At 45.1% G+C, this 24,199-nt stretch overlaps 1 pseudogene; it reads right to left on the minus strand.

The window, feature by feature from the left end:
* The window catches only part of LOC141051044 (uncharacterized), a 49,204-nt pseudogene that overhangs the window by 7,976 nt on the left and 17,029 nt on the right, over positions 1–24,199 (minus strand).

A 24,199-nucleotide genomic window follows, 5' to 3' on the forward strand; every position in this document is an offset into this window, starting at 1 on the left:
GAGTTATAATTGGGGGGTTTCCACTGTTTGGGCACATCAGGTGCTCTCCAAATGCAACATGGCGTCTGATCTCAATTCCAGCCAATTCTGCGTTGAAAAAGTCAAATGGTGCTCCTTCCCTTCCAAGCTCTGCCATGCGCCCAAACAGTGTTTTACCCCCACATATAGGGTATCAGTGTAATCAGGACAAATTGCAAAACAACTTTTGGGGTTCAATTTCTCCTGTTACCCTTAGGAAAATAAAAAATTGGGGGCAAAAATATAATTTTTGTGGAAAAAAATGATTTTTTTCCACAAAAATTATATTTTTGCCCCCAATTTTTTATTGCCCGGTCGTTATAAACTTCTGTGAAGCACTTGGGGGTTCAAAGTGCTCACCACACATCTAGATAAGTTCCATGGGGGGTCTAGTTTCCAAAATGGGGTCACTTGTGGGGAGTTTCAATAGTTTAGGTACATCAGAGGCTCTCCAAACGCACATGACACGCGCAGAACATTCCATAAAAGTCTGCATTCCAAAACGTCACTACTTCCCTTCCGAGCCCCGACGTGTGCCCATACAGTAGTTTTCTCCCACATATGAGGTATCAGCGTACTCAGGACAAATTGGACAACAACTTTTGGGGTCCAATTTCTCCTGTTACCCTTGGGAAAATAAAAAAATTGGGGACTAAATGATCATGTTTGTGGAAAAAATACGATTTTTTTATTTTCATGCCCGGGCATTATAAACTTCAGTGAAGCACTTGGGGGTTCAAAGTGCTCACCACACATCTAGATAAGTTCCTTGGGGGGTCTAGTTTCCAAAATGGTGTCATTTGTGGGGGGTTTCCACTGTTTTGGTACATGAGGGGTTTTCCAATCGCGACATGGTGTCCGATCTTAATTCCAGCCAAAAAAGTAAAATGGCGCTGCTTCCCTTCTGAGCTCTGCCATGCGCCCAAATAGTTGTTTACACCTACATATGGGGTATCAGCGTACTCAGGACAAATTGCACAATAACTTTTAGGGTCCTGTTACCCTTGGGAAAATAAAAATTGGGGGGTGAAAAGATCATTTTTTGTGGAAAAATGATTTTTTTAATTATACCGCTGTAGATTATAAACTTCTGTGAAGCCCTTGTTGGTTCAAAGTTCTCACCACATATCTAGATAAGTTCCTGGGGGGTCTAGTTTCCAAAATGGGGTCACTTGTGGGGGGTTTCCACTGCTTAGGCACATCAGGGGATCTCCAAACGTGACATGGCGTCCGATCTGAATTCTAGCCAATTTTGCATTGAAAAAGTCAAACAGCACTCCTTCCCTTCTGAGCTCTGCCATGCGCCGAAACAGTGGTTCCCCCCCACATATCAGGTAACAACGTACTCAGGACAAACTGCACAATAACTTTTGCAGTCCAACTTCTCCTGTTACCCTTGGTAAAATAAAAAAAATTTTTAACCTGAAGTATCTTTTTTGTGAAAAAAAGTTAAATGTTCATTTTTTTAAAATATTCAAAAATTCCCGTGAAGCACATGAAGGGTTAATAATAAACTTCTTGAATGTGGTTTTGAGCACCTTAAGGGGTGCAGTTTTTAGAATGATGTCACTTTTGGGTATTTTCTATCATATAGACCCCTCAAAGTGGCTTCAAATGTGATGTGGTCCGTAAAAAAAAAATGGTGTTGCAAAAATGAGAAATCGCTGGTCAACTTTTAACCCTTATAACTTCCTAAGAAAAAAAAATTTGGGTTCCAAAATTGTGCTGATGTTAAGTTTTTTGTGTGCCGTATCTCTGTGATTTAAGGGCATAAAAATTCAAAGTTGGAAAATTGCGAAATTTTCAAAATTTTCGCCAAATTTTCATTTTTTTCACAAATAAATGCAAGTTATATGAACGAAATTTTACCACTAGCATGAAGTACAATATGTCATGAGAAAACAATGTCAGAATCACCAGGATCCATGGAAGCGTTCCAGAGTTATTACCTCATAAAGGGACAGTGGTCAGAATTGTAAAAATTGGCCCGGTCATGAATGTGCAAACCACCCTTGGTGGTTAAGGGGTTAATGAAGGTTAGATCATCAATATTTTGGGTCGACAGACGAGTCCTTTTTCTGTCAGGATTGATCCAGCAGCACTGAAGACTCTTTCAGATAACACACTATAGCAGCAGGGCAAGCGAGCTCCTGTAAGGCATATTGTGCCAATTCAGGCCAGGTGTTCAGTTTAGACGCCCAAAAGTCAGGGGACTGACCTGTGAGGGAGAACATCGATATGGGAGAAGTTGTTTGTAACCATAGTTGACTACTGCTGTCTCCTGTCACTTTGAATCGATGCAGTATTAGCAGTCGTGTGAGCAGTACTTGAGAAATCAGTCCACAACATGGTCATGAAACCCCTGTCTCCAAAGCCACTTCAGCTGTGTGCACCACAAACACCTCTTCCATTGTGCCCACTACAGCTCGTGGGAGAACCAGCACCGCTGTTGTGTGCTGGGAAAGCCTTAACCAAATGGTTTACCAGAGTTGCTTGTTAGCCAATATTATCTCTAGGTTCTCCTGTGGGATGATGTTGTGCAATTTGCCTTTGTAGCGTGGATCGAGGATGCTGGCCATCCTTCATCATTTTGGCAATGCGGTGGTCCCTTTTTAGGATCCACAAGGCACAATCGCACATGTGGGCCAATGTTCCAGGTGTCAATAATGCACTGCCACTGCTGGGTGGAGCACTTTCTGGCAAATCCATGTCCCTACAGTCACGCACAAACCCTGTACCTGACATTGGAATGCCAACATTTTCTCTTGCCCCGAGAAGCATCCTCCTGCCCAAAATAATCATCTCCCTCATCCTCCTCTTCTTCCTCCACCTCGTCCAGGACGGTTCCCTGACCAGACAATGGCTGACTGTCAGCAAGGCTTCCCTCCTCCTCCGCTGCAGACGCCAGATCCTTAATGTGCCTCAAACTTTGCATGAGCAGACGCATAAGTGGGATGCTCATGCTTATGATGGCGTCGTCTGCACTTACCAGCCGTGTGCATTCCTCAAAACACTGAAGGACTTTACAGAGGTCTTTCAGCTTTGACCACTGCACCCCCAACAATTCCATGTCTTCCCTCAAACTCCCTGCCTGTGTATCCTCCCACAAATGCATTACAGCCTGCCTCTGCTCGCACACCCTCTCAACCATATGCAGGGTGGAGTTCCACCTTGTTGCAACGTCTATGATTAGGCGGTGCTTGGGGAGGTGGAGCAATCGCTGCAGCTTCTGCATGATTGGAGTGTACGGGCGAGCGACGGATGCACCTTATGGAGCAGGGATGTTAACTCCGGATAATTATTAAGGAAGCACTGCACCACTAGGTTCAAAGTCTGAGCCAGGCAAGGTATGTGTGTGAGTTTTGCAAGGGCTATGGCTGCCTGGCTCAAGATGTAGACTGCCCAGCCATGACTCAGTTTGTCACTGCAAGTAGTCGGCCAGTACCTCAGCGGTGTGTCTGTTGTCGCCCAAAGACATGATCTTTAACACAGCCTGCTGACGCTTACCACTAGCTGTTCGATAGTGGGACACCTCGTGTGCAACACTGCCAGCTGCGGATGGAGTGCTTGTGCGACTGCACTCTGTGGACGAGCTTTCGCTTATGGAGGAGGAGGGTCGAAAGCCTACAGCCAACTGTTTCCTATACCGTGGGCTAGGCAGCACTGTTCCACCGCCGCTGTCACCTGTGGAGCCTGCATCTACCACATTAACCCAGTGCGCAGTGATGGACAAGTAACGGCCCTGGCCATGATTACTGGTCCATGCATCTGTTGTGAGGTGCACCTTTCCACTCACTGATTGTTTTAGTGCATGGACAACGCGGTCTTTCACATGCCGGTGGAGGGCAGGGATGGCTTTTCGAGAAAAGAAGTGCCGACTGGGTAGGTCATAGCATGGGACAGCGTAGGCCATGAGCTCTCGGAGAGCTTCGCTTTCTACCAAACGGAAGGGCATCATCTCTAATGAGATAAGTTTGGCAATGTAGGCGTTCAAAGCCAGTGTACGCGGATGAGTACTTTCTTGTGCTACTCAGAGTGTCTGGTAGGGTGAGCTGGACTTGAGAGCTGCATATGGGGGCACGAGCATTGGACATGACAGACTGAGAAGGGGTTGGTGATGGTGAGGGTGTTGATGGCCTAGATTCAGTGTTTCTTCGCGAAAATATTGTGATTGCCTGACTGCTTTGGCCTAGCGACGACACCTCAACATTTCTTGATGGTGGTGTGCTTAGCGGTGGCCTTACAGTGGGGGAAGTAATGGAGCGTTGCCGGCTAACTTGAGTCGGAGCAGGTGCACATGTGCTACCTGAGGTTTTGTAGTCCGTCCACGTTTGCAAGTGCATGTTGGTTAAATGTCTAAGCATGCAACTGGTATTCAAATTTCTGAGTTGTTTACCTCGGCTAAAGGTTCTTCCGCACTTCTTACAGGTAACCTTTGCCTCATCAGTAGGATTTTGGATAAAGAAGTGCCACACTGCACTCTTCCTACTATGGTATACATTTTCTGGCCTTGCACGCTGTGCTCAGTTGACCATCTGGCCAAGCTGTCCTGCAAATCTTTTAGTTTTTGGTCCACGTTTTTGGACAGCTACGGGCCTGCCAGATAACTGCTGCTGCGATGTCAATGCCTGCTGCGGATCCTTCTCCTTATTTGAACTATTTCCAGCGCCACCCTCCTCCCCCAATGGATGCCAATCCGGGTCAAGAACTGGGTCATCCATCACCTCCTCTTCAAAGTCATCTGCACCTTCCTCTTTACCTTCCTCTGTATCACCGTGTAAGGTGGTTTAGTATGCGGGAAGGGGCACCTGAGTTTCATCAGGGTCAGATTCTGGCTCAGTAGACTGCGAGGGCAATGTAGTGCTCTGGGTCAATGTACCAGCAGAATCATCTAGCAGTGGCTGTGCATCAATGCACTCCATGTCAGATTCATCTTGGACTGGGGAATTCAGGATTAGACTGGATAACCCAGGCACGGTATGTGAAAAGAGCTCCATAGAGTAATCTGAAGTGTGGGCTGCCACATCCTTAACTTTTGGTGGGGGTGAAGGACACAAGAAAAGGTGTTTTTCCTGACCAGAACCCTGCACTGACGACTCCGTGCTTGCAGGTTTCGAACGTTCTGAAGAGGCAATAGAGCTGGTGGCTGTTTCGGCAATGTACGCCAAAACCTGTTCCTGATGCTCCAGCTTTAAAAGTGGTTTTCCTACTCCAAGAAAAGGGAACCTTACAGGCCTTCTTGGGCCAGACGATGATGCAGGCTCAACACCTCCTGCCTTAGCTGCTATTGTTCTTTTGGCAGAACCAGCCGATGCACCACCACCATCAGTACCAGACGCGCCCCTCTGCCCACGTCCGCAGCCTCTACCATTATAATAATAAATTTTATTTTTATAGCGCCGACATATTCCGCAGCACTTTACATTTCAGAAGGGATTTGTACAGACAATAGACATTACAGCATAACAATAATCACATACAGTAGATTATAACAAATACCAAGAGGAAAGAGGGCCCTGCTCGCAAGCTTACAGTCTATGAGGAAAGAGGTAGACACGAAAGGTGGGTGGTAACAATTGCCCTGATTGTATGGACCAGCCATAATGTTAAGTGTGCAACAGTACAGACACAGAGGGCTAATGGATGCATAAAGCATGTGGGAACATGATGCGGGAAATCTGGTTATGGTAAAACTTTTGGCTGTGCCACACAGGGATAGATTAGGTTAATGTGTTGAGGCGATAGGCCAGTCTGAATAAATGCGTTTTCAGGGCACGCTTAAAATTTTGGGGATTGGGGACTAATCGTATTGACCTGGGAAGTACATTCCAAAGAATTGGCGCGGCGCGTGTAAAGTCTTGGAGACGGGAGTGGGAGGTTCTGACTATTGAGGATGCTAACCTCAGGTCATCAGCAGAACGGAGGGCGCGGGTAGGGTGGTATACTGAAACAAGGGAGGAGATGTAGGGTGGTGCTGAGCCATGGAGGGCTTTGTGGGTGAGGGTAATAAGTTTATACTGAATTATAGTTCCTCATGTTTGGGAAAATGTACCAAAAATACCAGCAGAAAGATGGTACTGTATGAGCGTCCAGCTGTTTAAGGTGTATTAAAAAAATTAAATCTACGTATATATTTTGTTAGTCACAGACTCTCTCCCAGTATGTATTTGACCGTAATCCAACAAGCAGATATACGGTACTGTATCAGAAGTGTACAGCTGTATACGTTTTTTGTGTAACTAACAATCTCCGTATATGTATTTATGGAGTGTCACACACACACGCTGACTCTGTATAGATGTGACTGTAAAAGACCCTATTGTCTACTCCAGAGAAGCTATACTGCTTCTTAGGGACACAGCAAGGCAGCATGCTGCTAATAGACCAGAGGACATTCTACCAGAAATAAGGAGGACTAAGAGAAGAGGTTGCAGAGCGGAGCCCTCAGGAAAGCTAGAAGGCGGCGCTATAGACCTGCTCTTCCCTCCGTCATTATGGGCAATGTGAGGTCACTCGGGAATAAGATGGACGAACTGTCGGCGCTGACCAGACATCATCGGGAATTAAGGGAGTGCAGTATGTTGCTGTTTAGAGACCTGGCTCACCGAAGGTACTCCGGACACTGTTGTCTCGTTGGATGGCTTTAAACTCATTCGCGCAGACAGGACAAGGGAGAGCGGTAAGAGGAAAGGCGGAGGGCTGGCGATATTTGTGAATGATAGATGGTGTGACTCTAGGCATATCGTGGTCAAAGAGCAAACATGCTGTAAGGACATTGAGCTATTAGCTGTGGGCATGAGACCTTTTTATTTACCGAGGGAACTATCGCATGTAATCATGATAGCTGCATATGTACCCCCTTCTGCGAAAGCTGATGCCGCCACTGAGGTCCTACAATCCACAGTGAGCATGATGCAGTCCCTTCACCCCCAAGCACTCCTTCTGGTTTTGGGAGACTTCAATCATGTGTTTCCAGCAACCATACTACCCGGTTGCACACAGTATGTTACCTGCCTCACTAGAGACAACAAAATATTGGACTTGTTCTTTGCCAATGTGAGAGGGGCATATGCCTCGTCAGCCCTACCGCCCCTTGGGAGATCGGATCACAACCTAGTGCACCTCCAACCCGTGTACAAGCCACTTGTACAGAGAGAACCTGCTGTCACTCGCACAGTGAGGATATGGACTGAGGAGAGTGATGATGCTCTGAGAGACTGCTTTGAAACAACCACTTGGGATGTGCTGCAAGATTCCTATGGTGATGACATGGATGGTCTCACACACTGTATAACGGACTACATTAATTTCTGTGTAGACAACACGGTACCCACAAAAGTAGTGAGGTGCTTCTCTAACAATAAACCATGGATCAGCCCCGGAATAAAGGCTCAACTCAAAGAGAAGTTGGCCTTCAGATCAGGTGACAAGGGCAGACAGAGAGGTGCAGAAAGATCTGAAGAATCTAATCAGGCAGGGAAAGGCTAATTATAAGAAAGATTGAACTGAAATTGTCACAGAAAAGGATTCATGAAGTCTGGGAGGGTCTAAAGTCTATATCTGGGCATAGACAGACTGTCTCCAGGATGGTTGTAGATAAAGAGGGGCTTAATGAACTTAATCTATTCTTTAACAGATTTAATCACACATTGGCTGCTCCTGCCCCTGCATACCATTCACACCTCTCTGCTACAATAACCTCACCCCCTGCTGCAACTTGTCAACTGAGCCAGGGTCTGTTCTTCACAAGTACCCAGGTTGCAAAAGAACTGGATAAGATCACAGTTTTGAAGGCTGCAGGTCCTGACGGCATCAGTGCAAGGCTAATCAGAACCTGCCGGCACCAGCTGAGTGAGATCATTACATATCTGTTCAATATGAGCCTGAGAATAGGTATAGTACCACAACTGTGGAAATTATCGTGTGTGGTACCAGTTCCGAAGAAACCTTATCCGAAAGACCTTAATGACTATAGACCTGTAGCATTGACATCACACCTGATGAAGGTACTAGAGAGATTGGTTCTCACACGTCTCCGTCCTCTAGTGAGCTCGGATATGAACCCTCTCCAGTTTGCCTACAGGCCGGGCATTGGTGTGGATGATGCCATTATCCACCTTCTTGATAGGACTCTCTCTCACCTGGAGAAACCTGGGAACACTGAGAATAATGTTCTTCGATTTCTCTAGTGCTTTTAATACCATACAGCCAGGTCTACTGAGAGACAAGCTGGGCCTTGTTGGCGTGGACCTCCAACTCTCCACCTGGATCCTTAACTACCTCACGAACTGACCTCAGTTTGTAAAGGTTCGGGACAGTGTGTAAGACATGGTGATCTGCAATACAGGGGCACCTCAAGGTACAGTTTTTGCCCCTTTTCTCTTCACACTGTACACTGTGGATTTTAAGTGCAACTCATCTAGCTGCTACTTGCAGAAGTATTCTGATGACTCTGCAATAGTAGGCCTCATCACAGGAGGAGATGAAAGAGAGTACAGAGATACTAACCAAGCTTTTGTGGAGTGGTGTCAGAGGAACCACCTTAGGATTAATTCCGGGAAGACCAAGGAATTGGTGGTGGACTTTCGCAAGGGAAAAAATCCACCAGTAGTAGTGAACATTCAGGGAAATGACATTGAGATAGTCGACACCTATAAGTACCTTGGTGTGATCCTCAATAATAAGCTTGACTGGGCCCATCACTTGGATGCAGTGTACAGGAAGGGCCACAGTAGGCTTTATCTGCTCAGAAGGCTGAGAGCCTTCGGAGTTAGGGGGGCACTCCTTGCATCCTTCTTCAACTCTGTTGTGGCATCAGTCATCTTCTTTGGTGTGGCGTGCTGGGGTAGTGGCATATCAACCAGGGACAGGAATAGGCTGGACAAACTGATTAGAAGGGCCAGCTCTGTCCTGGGATGCCCCCTTGATCCAGTTCAGGAAGTAGGCGACAGGAGGATACTGGCCAAGGTGAGCTATGATGGTGCAGAATGATTCCCATCCCATGCATGAGATCGTGACAAAGATGTGCAGTACTGTCAGTGACCGGCTACTTCATCCTAAATGTGAGAGGGAGCGCTATCGAAAGTCCTTCCTTCCTGCTGCAGTTAGGCTGTATAACCAGCACTGTCCAAAACAGAGAATGACCCAAACAGTGAACTGATATAACCGGACTATCACAACTTTGGATCTATCTTTTTTTTTCGTATATGTACCTACCTTCTGGCAATGTAATGCCTTTATGCATCTGTACTTGTTCCTGCCTTGCTGCAGTAATGCTCTGAATTTCCCCATGGTGGGACGATTAAAGGATTATCTTATCTTAATGCGAACAGCAGATATACAATACTGTTTGAGAATCGGACAGCTCAATACAGTGTATGGAGAAATGGAAATGTCCATATATGTATTTACGGAGTGTCACACACACACACACACACACTGACTCTGTATAGATGTGACCGTAATGCGAACAGCAGATATACAATACTGTTTGAGAATCGGACAGCTCTATACGGTGTCTGTATGGAAAATTTTAAATCTCCGTCTATTTTTATACAGAGTGACACACGCTGTCTCTGTATAGTTTTGACCGTGATCAAACAGCAGATATACAAAACTGTTTGAAAAGCAGACAGCTCTATACGGTGTAGGTCTGGAAAAATGGAAAATCTCCTCGATTTGTTTTTCCAGAGTCACACACAGCTTGTATTTGTCCGTGATACCAGCCGGTACACGGTAGTGTGTGAGGAGCGTACACCGCTATACGATGTCTGTATGGAAAATTTTAAATCACCGTCTATTTTTATACAGAGTGACACACGCTATCTCTTTATAGTTTGGACAATAATCAAACAGCAGATATACGAAACTGTTTGAAAAGCAGACAGCTCTATACGGTGTAGGTATGGAAAAATGGAAAATCTCCTCGGTTTGTTTTTCCAGAGTCACACACAGATAGCTTGTATTTGTTCGTGATACCAGCCAGTACACGGTAGTGTGTGAGGAGCGTACACCGCTATACGGTGTCTGTATGGAAAATTTTAAATCTCCGTCTATTTTTATACAGAGTGACACACGCTGTCTCCGTATAGTTTGGACCTTTATCAAACAGCAGATAAACGAAACTGTTTGAAAAGTGGACAACGCTAAACAATGTAGGTCTGGAAAAATGGAAAATCTCCTCGGTTTGTTTTTCCAGAGTCACACACAGATAGCTTGTATTTGTCCGTGACACCAGCCAGTACACGGTAGCGTGTGAGGAGCGTACACCGCTATACGGTGTGAAAAAATGAAAACTCGGTAACTGACCAGAACAAAATAATAAAAGTTGGAGTGCTTTGAAAAAAGCAGTTTGAACAGCAGTGTGCACACAGCAATGCAGCTATCAGGCAGCCTTAGGCTGGTTTCACATTAGCGCTTTTTAAGCGCACGCACGGCCGGGGGTAGCTCCGCCCCCGAGCCGGCTCTCTGCCCGGCGTGCCCGCCCCTTGCTTGTAGCGCCGCCTCCTATCGCACAGCGGCGCCTGCGATCGGCGCACCCTATCTTTAGCATAGGGTGCGCAGATCGTGCGCAGGCCGTGCGCTAGTTGCGCTTTGACCTGCGCTGCGCACTTTTGACGGTGCGCCGTGCGCGCCAAAATCCGAAAAGTTCGATTTTGGCGCGCACGGCGCACCGTCAAAAGTGCGCAGCGCAGGTCAAAGCGCAACTAGCGCACGGCCTGCGCACGATCTGCGCACCCTATGCTAAAGATAGGGTGCGCCGATCGCAGGCGCCGCTGTCCGCTAGGAGGCGGCGCTACAAGCAAGGGGCGGGCACGCCGGGCAGAGAGCCGGCTCGGGGGCGGAGCTACCCCCGGCCGTGCGTGCGCTTAAAAAGCGCAAATGTGAAACCGGCCTTAATAGGCAGCCTAATCACCACCAGCGCTGCTGCACACAACAAAAATCCTCCCCTTTCACTGCACACTAACTGTACAGAGAAAAGCGCTATCAGCAGAAGCTATTTTTTTTTTCTTCTTCCCTGCCTAACGCTCTCCCTATTCACAATCAGCAGCAGCACCTCTCCCTATTCTAAGATCGGCAGAAGTAAGATGGCGGTCGGCGGTCACGGCCTTTTATAGCCACTGTGACGCCACACAAAGCCAGCCAATCACTTCAATGCCCTTCTCTAAGATGGTGGTGGCCGCTGCCCATGTGACCGCGTTGCCCACAGTGTGCGTCCTCCATCATTGGCTGAGAAAAGGCGCTGGAACAATTATTTGAAACGCGACTTTGGCGCGCAGGTCGGCGACCTCATGCTATGGTCGGGTTTCGATCGGTGAAACCCGAATTTAGCTAAAGTCGGCGACTTTTGAATTTGACTGACCCGTTTCGCTCAACTCTAGTTGTTGCCTTTCAAATAAAATATGTCCATTGCTGCATTTGGCTTTAAAAAATACTATCTGTGGTGGACTAACAAATATGCCAGACTTACCACACTCCTCAATATTGAAATTGTAGCACCCAGAAAGAAAAGTTGTGAAGTTATGGAAATCACAGGATCGAAATACATGTTCGTAATTTGGAAATGATAAAAAATGGAAACAAACTTTTCAAAACATCTCTATCTTTTCTGTATTGAGTATTAGTGGCTTGTATAAAAATGCGGTTACATGCTATGGTTGATATCAATGAGGTTATTAATGGTCGTATGAGGAATGTTCTGCTGCACTGAATGCACATGGGCCAGAAAATCCTCAAGATCTGCTGCTGGCAGCTCAATTTGCAATTGCCAAGCAATGATGTCTCAGAAATGCTCAATGGCAGAGAAGTCAGGAGACGCTGCAGAACATGAGAGCATGTTTAGACCACGCAGGCAGCTCACAGTACCACAAGCAATATGCAGTCTGGTGTTGTGTGGGTAGAAATACATCTCCTGAAATATTTTGGAGAACTGGCCAGATCACTGCAATGCCGAGCTATTAGTGTACTTGCAATAAAGATTATAGGGGTCCGAATACCGTACATTATGTCACCCCACAGTATAATCATGGGAGTAGGACCAGTGTGACATTCCTCGTTAAGGCTTCCTCACTGCATGGTCATGGCTATCGTTGGAATCATCGCTGAAGAGGACAGACATCTATTCCTGCCTCCATTGCCATCTTGTTCTGCACCTTGATAAGCCGGTGGCTTAGTCGCTTATAAAAATTCAATACTTTGCAAAGAAAAAAGTGGTTGTATGAATCTATGCTATGATGGGAATAACAAATATGCTAACTTTTAAAATTGCGTTATTTTTAAGAATAGGTGAGTGATTTGGAGTGGGTTTCTTATGCTCTTAAGAACCCTTTTTAACCCCTTCATGACCTTGTGATTTTCCATTTTTTTGCGATTGCATTTTTTCTTCCTTTCTTCCCAGAGACATATATTAGTTTTTCTGTCAATATAACCGTTTGTGAGCTTGTTTTTTGCAGGACGAATTGTAGTTTTGAATAAAACACAATTTTTTAAATATATCGTACTGGAAAACAGGCAAAAAAATTCCAAATGTGGTAAAATTGCAAAAAAGCCGGATTACTTACCGGTAATGCTCTTTTAATGAGTCCACGACAGCACCCACTGGAGGTAGCGGGATCCGCCCCACAGGAACAGGAAACCTACAGAAAGATAAAAGGGGGCGGTCCGCCTCTCCTCCTCAGTTGTATTTCAGAGTACCAGGACCGCCAAGAGTTAGGCAAAGTTCTTGCATCTTAAATTTAACGTGTTTACTTTAGGAGATACACTTTAATATTTGGTGTATTTATAGCTATTGTTATCTTTATAGGGTGGGAAGTGAGCGGGTGCTGTCGTGGACTCATTAAAAGAGCATTACCGGTAAGTAATCCGGCTTTTTACCCTTCGCCACGACAGCACCCACTGGAGAGATTCCAAAGACCATCACCTGGGTGGGACCACCGCCGTGCCAAGGACAGTCCTGCCAAAGCTTAGGTCAGAAGTTGATGAAAGGTCAAATCTATAGTGATTATAGAAGGTAGAAGGGGTTGACCAAATTGCCGCTTTACATGTGGCTTTGATTGGAATGTTTCCCCTCTCAACCCCAGTGGATATCATCACTCTGGTAGAATGCGCTCTGATGCTCTCCGGAGGATCTTTACTTTCCACGGAGTATGGTAGTCGGATGGCATCCCTGATCCATCGGGATGAGGTGCTCTTCGTGACTCCGTACCCCTTATATGAACAGAGCCCTACACTGCCTCCAGCTCCTGGATCTTTCAATGTATTTTAAGACAGTTCTGCTAACGTCCAAGATGTGAAATTTCTGTTCTTCAGGAGTGGAGGGGTCCCTGAAGAAAGTCGGGAGAACTATCTCTTGTGATCTATGGAATTTTGCTGATACCTTAGGAAGGTATGAGGGGTTTGGTTTCAAAATCAACCTATCCTGATATGTCTGAAAAAAGGGTGGATCTATGGATAGGGCTTAAATGTTGCTAACTCTCCTAGCAGTCGTTAGTGCTACTAGGAGAGCCGTCTTGAGTGACAAGTATCTTGGAGATAGTGTCTATTGGTTCAAAAGGGGCTTCCGTTAGGGCGTCTAGGACCAAGTTTAAGTCCCAAGGAGGGATTCTAGGTATGTGAACAGGAGCCGTTCGTTCGCAAGCTGTAGTAAATCGGGACACCCACTTATTCCCTGCTATATTATGGCCGTAAAGTGCCCCTAATGCAGACACTTGGACTTTTAATGTATTTACTGCCAGCCCCAGATCTTCTTTCCTCTTTGTAGAAATTCCAGAATAGGAACTATCGGGATTTCTGTGTAATGAGAGGCTGTATGGAACTGCAGAAATTTCTTCCATATTCTCATGTAAATCTGAGTAGTGGACTGCTTCCTGCTCTGTAGGAGCGTAGCAATTAGTGTTTCGGAAAAACCTCTTGATTTTAGTAGCTGCTCCTCAAATTCCACGCCGTCAAGTGTAAGCTGTCCACTTGGGGGTGGAAAAAAGGGCCTTGGGAGAGTAGGTTGGGGATCGAAGGGAGGACCCAAGGATCTGATATCGACATGGTTCGTAGCCATGAGAACCATGGTCTCTTGGGCCAGAACAGTGCTATTAGAATTACCCTCACCTTATTCCCTCTGGTCTTCCGAATGACCTGTGGTAGGATTATTGGAGGGAAGGCATATACTAGGTCGAATTTCCATGGGGCCTGGAGGGCGTCTATTATGTCTGGATGATCCGACAAGGACAGTGAGGCAAATGTTTTTTTTACTTGCCTGTTCTCTTTCGTGGCAAGGAGGTCCACTTTAGGTTGCCCCATAGAGCTATTATGTCATTGAAGATGCGGTGGTTGAGGCGCCACTCCCCTTGCCGAAGTGCCTCTGCGCCACAGGCACTCTTACCGCTCCTACTGCGGCGGCTGTCCCGGCGCTCCATGTGGCACACCCATTGTGCTCCTGAGTGAGACCGGGCGGCCCTCCCCGGCTCCGGTCATCACTCCAGTCCATCCACCAGACGAGGGGGGAGCCGTCTAATGGAAACTCCCCCGACTCTGCTTCTGGACCGCAGCCCCTGCCGTTCTCACGGATACTGCACAGGCGGCGTGCATTGGCCCAGGTATGTCTTTCTGAAGAATTCTTCCTGAGGTTCCCCTGGGAACAGGAAACCAAAACTGAGGAGGAGAGGCGGACCGCCCCCTTTTATCTTTCTGTAGGTTTCCTGTTCCTGTGGGGCGGATCCCACTACCTCCAGTGGGTGCTGTCGTGGCGAAGGGTAAAAAAAAGTGCAATTCCACATTTTTGTTTTGTGTTTTCTATTTACCATGTTGACTAAATGCTAAAACTGACCTGGCAATAAGATTACTTAGGTCAGTCTGAGTACGTAAATACCAAATATGTAGGGGTTCTATTTTATTTACCGTATTTTTCGCTTTATAAGACGCCCCTGATTATAAGACGCACCTCCAAATTTGGTGAAGAAAAAGAGAATTTTTTTTTTTTTGTGTTAAATGGATGTGTGTCTTACAATGCCAGTGTCCGTCTTTCAAATCATATATATGTCCCTCATCCTAGTATCTATATAACCCCCATCCTGGTACATGGCCCCCTTGTGCTGGCACATAGCCCCTCCATCAAATCCTGGATATGTCCCCCCAGTCACTATATGCACCCTTGCTGATGCTGACACGCACATGACCCCCCCATCCCTATATTCCACTCTGCTGGCATGCACACAGCCCCCCCCGTCCCTATATTCCACTCTGCTGGCATGCACACGGCCCCCCGTCCCTATATTCCCGCCTGCTGGCATGGACACGGCTCCCCCCGTCCCTATATTCCCCCCTGCTGGCATGGACACGGCTCCCCCCATCCCTATATTCCCCCCTGCTGGCAAGCACATGATAAAATAACAAACAGTTAACTCACCTTCAGATGATGGCTCCATGCTCCCAGCTCCCCCACAGCTCTTCCTGTGTCTGTGCTGACATCCAGGAGCTACTCATACAGGCACTTCATTGTAGCTGCAGGACCTTCCATCACACGACCGCAGTGCTGCACACTGGGAGTCAGTTGACCGCAGGTCCTATTGGCACAGACACAGGAAGAGGCAGAGGGGAGCTGGGAGCACGGAGCCATCATCAGGAGACTATAGTCATGTGGTGACGGGGCAGTGGGGAGAGAGTGCAGGCACATGCAATATGCGCTGCTCCCCTGTCCACCAACTCGGTGCCGCTTCAGCACCAAGGTGATGGACTGCAGGTGCAGTGCATATTACATGAGCCTAATGAGCGGGAGCACTGACCACCCGCTGTCTCTGTAGCCCGCAGCCAGCCCACCCCTGACACCATGACAAAGCCGCCCCCCTACTCTATAGCACACATTCAGATTATAAGATGCACCCCCCACTTTCCCCCAAAATTTTGGGGAACAAAAGTGCGTCTTATAATCCGAAAAATACGGTAAGTGGTGAAAATTTTTTTAGCTTAAGTGACCATTTTCTGAGACCCATACCGTTTCCATTTTTTTTTTTAATTTCGTGCTTGTGTGAGGGCTTATTTTCTGCTCCCTGAGTTGACGTTTTTATTGATACCATTTTGGGGTAGATACAGTGTTTTTATTGCCTGTTACTGCAATTTTGCAGTGGCCAAAAAAACGCAATTCATGCATTTCAATTTTTTTCTCGTTAGGCCATTTACCGATTGGATTCATTTACTTTATACACTCCTCAAAAAAATAAAGGTAACACTTAATCAACAGAATATAACTCCAAGTAAATCAAACTTCTGTGAAATCAAACTGTCCACTTAGGATGCAACACTGATTGGCAATCAATTTCTCATGCTGTTGTGCAAATGGAATAGACAACAGATGGAAATTATTGGCAATTATCAAGACACCCTCAATAAAGGAGTGGTTCTGCAGGTGGGGACCACAGACCACATCTCAGTACCAATGCTTTCTGGCCAATGTTTTGGTCACTTCTGAATGTTGGTTGTGCTTTCACACTCGTGGTAGCACGAGACGGACTCTACAACCCACACAAGTTGCTCAGGTAGTGCAGCTCTTCCAGGATGGCACATCTATGCGAGCTGTGGGAAGAAGGTTTGCTGTGTCTGTCAGTATAGTGTCCAGAGGCTCTACCTGCAGACGGGCCATTAGACCAGGAGACGTGGAGGGGGCCGTAGGAGGACAACCCAGCTGCAGAACCGCTACCTCCGCCTTTGTGCAAGGAGGAACAGGATGAGCAGTGCCAGAGCTCTGCAAAATGACCTTCAGCAGGCCACAAATGTGCATGCGTCTGCACAAACGGTTAGAAACCGACTCCATGAGGATGGTTTGAGGGCCCAACATCTACAGATGGGGGTTGTGCTCACAGTCCAACACCGTGCAGGACTCTTGCCATTTGCCACAGAACACCAGGATTGGCAAATTTGCCACTGGCGCCCTGTGCTCTTCATAGATGAAAGCAGCATCACACTGAGCACATGTGACAGACGTGACAGACTCTGGAGACGCTGTGGAGAGCGATCTGCTGCCTGTAACACCCTTCAGCATGACCGGTTTGGCAGTGGGTCAGTAATGGTGTGGGGTGGCACTTCTTTGGAGGGCCGCACAGCCCTCCATGTGCTCGCCAGAGGTAGCCTGACTGCCATTAGGTACCGAGATGAGATCCTCAGACCCCTTGTGAGACCATATGCTGGTGCGGTTGGCCCTGGGTTCCTCCTAATTCAGGACAATGCCAGACCTTGTGTGGCTGGAGTGTCAGCAGTTCCTGTAAGATGAAGGCATTGAAGCTATGGACTGGCCCACCCGTTTCCCAGACCTGAATCCGATTGAGCACATCTGGGACATCATGTCTCGCTCCATCCACCAACGTCACGTTGCACCAGACTGTCCAGGAGATAGCGGATGCTTTAGTCCAGGTGTGGGAGGAGATCCCTCAGGAGACCATTCGCCGCCTCATCAGGAGCATGCCCAGGTGTTGTAGGGAGGGCATAAAGGCACGTGGAGGCCACACGCAATACTGAGCCTCATTTTGACTTGTTTTAAGGACATTACATTCAATTTTAATTTTGTGTGTGACTCCAAATCCAGGCCTCCATTGGTTAATGAATTTGATTTCTAGTGATGATTTTTGTGTGATTTTGTCGTCAGCACATTCAACTTTGTGCAGAACAAAGTATTCAATGAGAATATTTCAGTCATTCAGATCTAGGATGTGTTATTTAAGTGTTCCCTTTATTTTTTTGAGCCGCTACTCTTCCATTCAGCTCCGCCTACGTCGGCATGACATTTTGACGCTACGCCAAACTGCGTCGAACACATGTTGCATTTTGTTGCGGTCAGCGCAGCGTCAAAATGACGCATACATTCTCATGGCCTACATACTCAATGTTAAAGATAAGTACGCAGGACGCATGCTGACGTAGGCGGAGCTGAATGGAAGAGGTGCGGCAGTGGGAGGTGCTTAACGGAGGAAGTACTCAGCCCTCCGCAGCTCTGCCCAACGCAAGTGTGAAATCATTGGAACAACACAACAAAATAGAGAAAAAAAGGCAAAATGGACATTACTTCACTTACAACCACAAAAATGGGCCGGACAAAATTGTTTGTCCACAGGTGTTCAATGGGATTTCCATCCAGACTCATTGCTTGCCAGTTCAGAACTCTCCATCGATTAGTTTCCATCCATTCCTGGATGCTTCTTGCAGTATGTTCGGGGTCATTGTCCTGCTAGAAGACTAATGACCTAGAACGCAAACCCAGCTTTCTGACACCGGGCACCACACTGCAACCCAAAATCCTCTGGTAATCTTCAGATTTCATGATGCCTTGCACACAGTCAGGGCACCCAGTGCCAGAGACAGTAAAACAACCCCAAAATCCACAATTTTGGAACGGTGCCAACCATTTTGTCAGGCTCATTTTTGGGTTATTGTGTGAAAATGATGTCCAGTTTGCCTTTTTTTCCTTGTTTTTTTGTGTTTTTCTAATATACACAAAGGAAATAAACATGTGTATAACAAAACATGAAAGATTGTGATAATTTTATGGGATAAATACGTCATTTTATGGAGCAATTCCAAGGGTGCCAACACTTTTGACCATGACTGTATAGCTGACTGCAATTATTTATTTCACCTAGGGATCCATTAGTGCCTATACTGCTACACTGGTCTGTATTTGATTCTAATGCTTCAATCCTGAGCGATCTAATAGTGATTATTATTCTATATATGCATGATTGTGATAAATCATATTAATGCATATTGATCCATATAGAAGTGCTTCTCACAAAATTAGAATATCATCAAAAAGTTAATTTATTTCAGTTCTTCAATACAGAAAGTGAAACTCATTATATAGAGTCATTACACAGAGTGATCTATGTCACGTGTTTATTTCTGTTAGTGTTGAGGATTATGGCTTACAGCCAATGAAAACCCAAAAGTCATTATCTCAGTAAATTAGAATACTTTATAACACCAGCTTGAAAAATTATTTTAAACTCTGAAATGTTGGCCTACTGAAACCAAACAAAAAGGTTCCAGCAACAGACATCCAAATAGATTGTAGAATAAACGCTAAAACTTCATGTTTATTGCAATGCCTTAAAAACATGCGGTTAAAATGGTAATTCCTGAGGATTACGTGTTTTGAACAAAAGTGTCCTTAATCATAACCATGTCTGTGGTCAGTACAAAAGCAGAGTTACACAGAAAAGGAGGAAAGGAAATGAAGTGAGCGATTAATCCTGTCAATGAGACAATTCTACTAATGACACAAAACATTCAAGAGAAATACATACACATAATATCATGGATGTAAAAAGATTAATTCAATAGGAATACATCATATCCGTTCTCATACTCAATCCAGAAGGGACTCTGCAATTAAACTTGAAAATAACTTGCGCTTCCTTGAAATGCAATGCTTTGTCTCTATCACCGCCTCGATCGCTGGTGAGAACTTCCTCTAATGCAGGAACATGGAAAAGTCTAAGCAACCTTTATGGACAGACAAGAAATGGTGAGAAGCTCCTGACCACCTTCTTGTTGTAACATTTGTGGCATCATATATATGCTCTGCAATTCTCGTCCTGAGAGATCGCGTAGTGCGCCCGACATATTGAAGATCGCACCGTGTGCATGTGATAACATAAACCACAACATAACATTGTTCCCAACATGCCTGGGATGACCGCTGTGGGCAATATGGAGTTCCCAGCAGGAGGGTTACGGAATAAGGAACAATCAATTTTACCAGCTATAATTAACCCATTGAGGTTGATGTCCAAATACAAAATCGACTTTTTTTCATGTTGTAAAGTGAAAAAAATATTAAATGGATTATTATTGATGTATTGGACAAAATCGTAAACGCACTCATCAGAACCCGACCATATTATTAAGCCATCTTCTATATGTCTCATATAACAATATAGAGAAGATGATTATGGATTTAGTTCTGTGTAGATAGAATTGTCCTCCCACCAATTCATGAAAATAATCGCAATAGACGGGGAACATTTCGCTCCCATTGCAGAGCCTTGTTGTTACAGGAAAAACCAGTCTGAAAATTTAAAGTAATTATTTTTCAACAAGAACCAAGTGGCATCCAATATAAAATCATGCAAGATCGTACTGTATATGGAATATTTCTCCATATAAAGGTGTATCGCATAAAGAGCTAAAGGGTGAGGAATCGCAGAATATAAAGCATCTACATCGCATGTAAGCCAGTGGTTGGCCATTCCAAAGCATTCATGATATTTAACACGTTTAGAATCCTGGACAAACCTTGATATGGAAGGTCTCCAACCTGATGAGCAAATTTGTTTGTTTTTTTTTGTTTTTTGTTTTTTAAATCAGATAAAGTTTATTTAACCAAATTTAAGGTACAAAGAAATAGAACAAAAATCACAATGAGAACAACATTAACAATGGTCATTAGTTTCAGAAATTCCCTCCCTCCCCCTCCCCCATTACATACAGGAGCAGCAAACACTGCATGGTGTCACCTAAATTCAGGGTCATCTTCTCTCCACCCAAGGTGTCCACAGGGTCTCAAATGTTCTTATGCTTTTTCTCTTAACGTAACAGTTTTTTCCATATTCACAATATAGTCAGACTGTCTGAAAAATTCCCTCAATGTCGGCAGATCTTCATTTATCCAGTGTCTGGCGATCAGTTTTCACGCAAAATATAATAATCTATCTATTGCCACCTTATATTTATTATGTAACTGAACCTCCTCCACATAGCCCAGTATACACAACACAGGATCCCTCTCAATCCTACAACCATTCACTCCTCCTATGGCATTAAGCACCGCCGTCCAATATGGGTTTAGGTCCATACACTGCCATAACATATGGAGAATTCCAGCCTCCTCCATTCAGCACCGAGGACACTCAGAAGTCTGTCTCAGACCCGCTCTCTACAGCCGTTCAGGAGTCCTATATACTCTATGGAGTACATATATCTGTGAGTCTGCCCGGTTCACTCAGCGATAATTGGGGTATATATTCCATAATCACTTCCCATGTATCTTCCTCTATCCTACTCAACTTCTCCTCCCATTTCCCCTGTGCTCTAATAGGATAATTATTTAAAAAAGTATGCATTAGATTCTTATAGATGCCCGACACTACCCCTTTTGTTCCCCCCTCTGCACAGACATAATCAGTCAATATATCCTTGTGAATGTCCATATTCATCATCCTACTCTGCGTACCATAAGCATGCCTAAACTGCCCATATTGAAATCTGCAGACCTTCGGTAGCCCATAATCTTCCTGCAACTTTCCAAAGGGCACCAGTCCCTGCGCGTCCAGCACCTGAACTATGTATTGTATTCCCAGTCTCACCAAATTTTTAAATTCTCCCATTTTAACAAATTCCGGTAGAGTCTCGTTTTGCCATATCGGGGAAAAACTTGTCAAGTGTTCCAAACCCCTAATCTTCTTAATTGCCTCCCAGACTTTATGTATCAGTGCTAAAGTAGGATACATCAAACCCATCCTCCTAAAACTTCCTGTCTCCAACCCATGAACCAAAGGATCCCTCCCCATCACCTGGACCAAGACCCTATGTATTGAACCAGCCCCAGACACATCCCTCCACCCCCTCATATGTTGGCCCTGAGCAGCTAAGTAATAAATCCAAGGGTTCGGAAGCACCAGTCCCCCTCCATCCTTGGGCCTCTGCAATATCTCAAGTCTAATACTTGGATGCATTTTTCCCCCACACAAGATCCTAAATATAGAGTCAGTAGTACGAAACCACCTCTTAGGGAACCAGACAGGGGCAATGTGCAAGATGTACAGCAGTTGGGGCATCAAAATCATCTTAAGCAGATTAATTCTTCCCACTACAGATACAGTTTACACCACACCCCTACTTTACTCCTAAACTTAGTCAGCAGTGGAATCAGATTCAAATCTGCATAACACGAAATCGAAGTGCCACCTGAATGCCCAGGTATTTAAACTGTCGCACCACTGCCAACCTACTACACTCCTCCAACACTGGCAAGTCAACAACACAATCATCTACAGCCATGACAGTGGATATTTCCCAGTTAATTTCTAATCCCGACATAGACCCAAATGTTATAATATCCATTGCTTTCAACAATGACTCTCTGGAATCCTCCAGAAAAAGCAACATATCATCTGCATAGAGTGATATTTTTTCTTCTACCAAGCCATATCTGAACCCTTTAACCAAAGCCGACCTCCTAATTGTCTGCAACAAGGGCCCCACTGCCAAGGGAACAAGAAAACATTATGAAAATCAGTGAAACAGAAATATACACAAAATGATTTCCACATAGCCTATCACACCATCACAACACTTTTGTTCGAAACGCGCAATCCTCAGGAATTACCATTTTAACAGCATGTTTTTAAAGGCATTGCAATAAACATGAAGTTTTAACGTTTATTCCACAATCTATTTGGATGTCTGTTGCTGGAACTTTTTTTGATTACCACAGACGCTTTTTCCGAGCACCATCCTGGAGTCCACACCCAAAGCCACAGGAATTCATCTAATGGTGAGTTACACAACCTTTTTTTGGCCTCCTGAAATGTATGTTCAGTAAATGCACTCAATACTTGGTCCGGGCTCCTTTTGCATCAATTACTGCATCACTGCGGCGTGGCATGGAGTCGATCAGCCTGTGGCACTGTTGATGTGTTATGGAAGCCCAGGTTGCTTTGATGGCAGCCTTCAGCTCGTCTGCATTGTGGGGTCTGGTGTCTCTCATCTTCCCCTTGACAAGGTTAAGGTCAGGGAAGTTTGCTGGCCAATCAAACACAGTTGTACTGTTGTTTTAAACCAGGTATTGGTACTTTTGGCAGTGTGGACAGGTGCCAAGTCCTGCTGGAGAATGAGGTTTCCATTTTCAAAAAGCTTGTTGGCAGAGGGAAGCATGAAGTGCTCAAAAATTTCCTGGTAGACGGATATGCTGACTTTGGTCTTGATAAAACACAGTGGACCTACACCAGCAGATGAAATGGCTCCCCAAACCATCACTGATAGTGGAAACTTCACACTAGATTTCAAGCAGCTTGGATTCTGTGCCTCTCCACTCTTCCTCCAGACTCTGGGACCTTGATTTCCAAATGAAATGCAAAATTTACTTCCATCTGAAAAAAACACCTTGGACCACTCTGAAATAGTCCAGTTCTTTTTCTCCTTGGCCCAGGTAAGACGCTTCTGGTGTTGTCTATTGGTCATGAGTGGCTTGACACAAGGAATGCGGCACTTGTAGCCCATGTCCTGGATACCTGTGTGTGTGGTGGCTCTTGAAGCAAAGACTCCAGCAGCAGTCCACTCATTGTGAATCTCCTCCAAATTTTTGAATGGCCTTTTCTTAACAATCCTTGCAAGGCTGCGGTTATCCCGGTTGCTTGTGCACCTTTTTCTACCACACGTTTTCCTTCCACTCAACTTTCCATTAATATGCTTGGATACAGCACTCTGTGAACAGCCAGCTTCTTTAGCAATGACCTTTTGTGGCTTACCCTCCTTGTGGAGTGTGTCAGTGACTGCCTTCTGGACATCTGTCAAGTCAGCAGTCTTCCCCATGATTGTGGAACCTACTGAAATAGACTACGGGACCTTTTAAAATGCTTAGGAAGCCTTTGCAGGTGTTTTGTGTTAGTTAATCTAATTTACTGAGATAACTTTTGGTTTTTCATTGGCTGTAAGCCATAATCATCAACACTAACAGCAGAAATAAACACTTGAAATATATCACTCTGTGTGTAATGACTATGTAATATACAGTTTGAGATTCATTTTTTGTATTGAAGACCTGAAATAAATTAACTTTTTGATGATATACTAATTTTGTGAGAAGCACTTGTATGTCTATAGGGAGGCTTTCATTTTAATAGGTTTTTTTTTTTTTGTATGTGAAACCACAACGATTTTCATTTTAATAGTTTTTAATCTTGGAGCTATATGGTGTTTAATAAAATGTAATTGCTTTTGTACTCTTAGGTGTGCACCTTTTTCTGTATGGCTTTTTTCTCTTGATAGTATTGAAAGGGTTAACAAGACCACACGATGACGAAAATTGAAAAGAATCCTTCTAAGACAGGAGACAAAATGAATACTAGATCTTGAAGCTCGAAGAGAAGGATCTCATGTAAAAATGTCAACATCTTATAATAATAATAAAAAGAGAAAAATATAT

The sequence above is a fragment of the Dendrobates tinctorius genome, unplaced genomic scaffold, assembly GCF_039654945.1.
Source record: "Dendrobates tinctorius isolate UK_male_01 unplaced genomic scaffold, ASM3965494v1 ptg000155l, whole genome shotgun sequence".
NCBI classification, from domain to species: domain Eukaryota; kingdom Metazoa; phylum Chordata; class Amphibia; order Anura; family Dendrobatidae; genus Dendrobates; species Dendrobates tinctorius.